Here is a 2,352-nt window from a genome sequence, read left to right as displayed (position 1 = left end):
TGAACAGCAGAACGAGCTGTGGCTATGACGTACACTGACCACCAGGGGGCAGACGCTCAGCACAGGAGCTGCCCTCTGGTGGTCAGTGTGCTCCCCACAGAGGAGAGCGCTGCTCAGCCACAAGCCAGGCTCACGGCTGGTGAGCACAGCGCAGCACTAAGGATGTCCGACTGCTGGCTTAGGGCTCCGAAACTGTAAGAGGGTGCAGGCCAGGCTGAGGGACACCCTCCCCCGAGTGCACGAATTTTGTGCACTGGGCCTCTAGTTTATTATATTTGTCTTTATTTTTTTTTTTTTTTAAATATATTTTATTGATTTTTCACAGAGAAGAAGGGAGAGGGATAGAGAGCCAGAAACATCGATGAGAGAGATTGATCAGCTGCCTCCTGCACGCCCCCCAGTGGGGATGTGCCCACAACCAAGGTACATGCCCTTGACCGGAATCGAACCCGGGACCCTTGAGTCCGCAGGCCGACGCTCTATCCACTGAGCCAAACCGGCTCGGCTATATTTGTCTTTAATATTAGTTCACTAATTAACATGATGTGAGCTTATGTGATTTAATTTTCAATCATGGCTGTATTTAACAGCTATTCAGTGAGATGGGTTAAATGGAATCCCCCCAAATCCACATGCTGACGTCCCAATTCCTGGAAAGGCGCTGTTTTTGGAGCCGGGTGGTTAACGAGGTGGTTACCGTTAAATGAGATCATATGGGCGGGCCCTGACCCAGTCTAACTAGTGCCCTGATAAGAGGAGATTGGGACACAGACACCCAGGCAGGGGCAGCCCCGGAGGGCAGGGGAGCAGCCGAGGAGAGGCTGCGGAGGGACCAGCCTGCCAACACCCTCCTGGACCCCAGCCCCGGATGTGGGAGAGAACCTCTGTTGTTGGAGCCGCCCAGCTGGGGTGGTTTGTCAGGGCAGCCAGTGAGCTAATCCACGCCCCAAACTCCGGAAACCAACCCTCTGCTCTCCAGCGGGCCTTGCTGGCTCCAGCCGCCTTGACCGACCACCTCCTGCTTCCCGTCTTCCTGACCTGACCGTGACCCCTTCAAGAGCAAGGGCAAGCCTCAATGTTAAGTCAGCAAACGCTTTTTTGGAAAGGGCCAGATAGAAAACACTGTAGCCCAGCTGGTGGGGCTTCGTGGTTGAGCGTCGACCTATCGACCAGGAGGTCCTGGTTAGATTCCTGGTCAGGGCACACGCCCGGGTTGCGGGCTCGCTCCCCAGTGTGGCGCATGCAGGAGGCAGCGGATCCATGAGTCTCTCATCACTGATGTCTCTCCCTCTCCCTTCCTCTCTAGAATCAATAAAAATATATCTTTAAAAAAATACAAATACTGCAGCTCCAGGTAGAAATCTGGTCCCTGTTGCGCCATTCCATTCCTGCCACTGCAGCGCCAGAATGGGTGGCGTGGTGAGTGCTGATGGAACTATTGCGGGTGCCAAGGAAGAAACACCAACAGGCCCGAAACGGAGTTGCCCGTGCTAAGCCCCCCCAAGATCAGTGCCTCCCCCCTGCCCCTGAGCCTCCCCCCTGCCCTTGAGCCTCCCCCCCGCCCCTGAGCCTCCCCTGGAGTGGGTCTAGACCGGCCTGGAGCTTCCTGGGGGCACAGGGGAGGCAGCCGCCTGCTAAGACCCCCCGCCCGCCCTGGGGAAGGCGGCCTTGCCCGGAGAGCCCACCCCAGCGGCCTTGTCCCACTCCCGCCTATAGAAGCCTTCCTTCCCCGCAGCTCCTGGGGGCTCCCTTCTCCTGCCCAGATGGGTGCCGCCCGACTCATGAATCATCCAATCAAGCCCATTAGATCCGCAAATGGACTCAGTGGAATTGTTTAAACCGCTGAAATGAGGACTTTATGTAATTTCCACGTGTCACGAAATATAATTATTCTTCTGCTCTGTTTTAAAACATTCTCAGCGCGGAGCCTGTACAAACACAGGCTGTGCCAGACCTGACCCAGGACCAGCTTCCTGACATGGGCCCTCCTTCCGCCGGCCCTACCCCCGCGCCCCCCCCCCCCCCCCTCAGAGGGAGGGCTGAGTAACATTGGATAGTCCTGAGGGAAAGAATGAAGGCTACCAGCCCCTCACGGGCTGGGCGTGGGCTCAAGGGCCCTTCCAGGCAAAATATTTCTCTAACAGGCCAAGAGGAGAAGGCTCTCTGAAGTGTAGGCCGACCCCTCTGCGAGGTCAACCAATCCCTCTGCTGGCTCTAATGTTCTCAATGCTCTTCTAGAAACAAGCTCGGTGCCATTTCCACGGATACCGGTCACTTCACTGCACTTTGCAAAACGTCCAACTCTGGAGACAGAGCACTGAACCAACCGGTGCTGCCAGGGGCTGCAGGGTG

The sequence above is a fragment of the Myotis lucifugus genome, unplaced genomic scaffold, assembly GCF_000147115.1.
Source record: "Myotis lucifugus unplaced genomic scaffold, Myoluc2.0 scaffold_409, whole genome shotgun sequence".
NCBI classification, from domain to species: Eukaryota; Metazoa; Chordata; class Mammalia; order Chiroptera; family Vespertilionidae; genus Myotis; species Myotis lucifugus.
The sequence above is the reverse complement of the archived record's forward strand: the minus strand, read 5'-3'. Positions refer to the sequence as shown.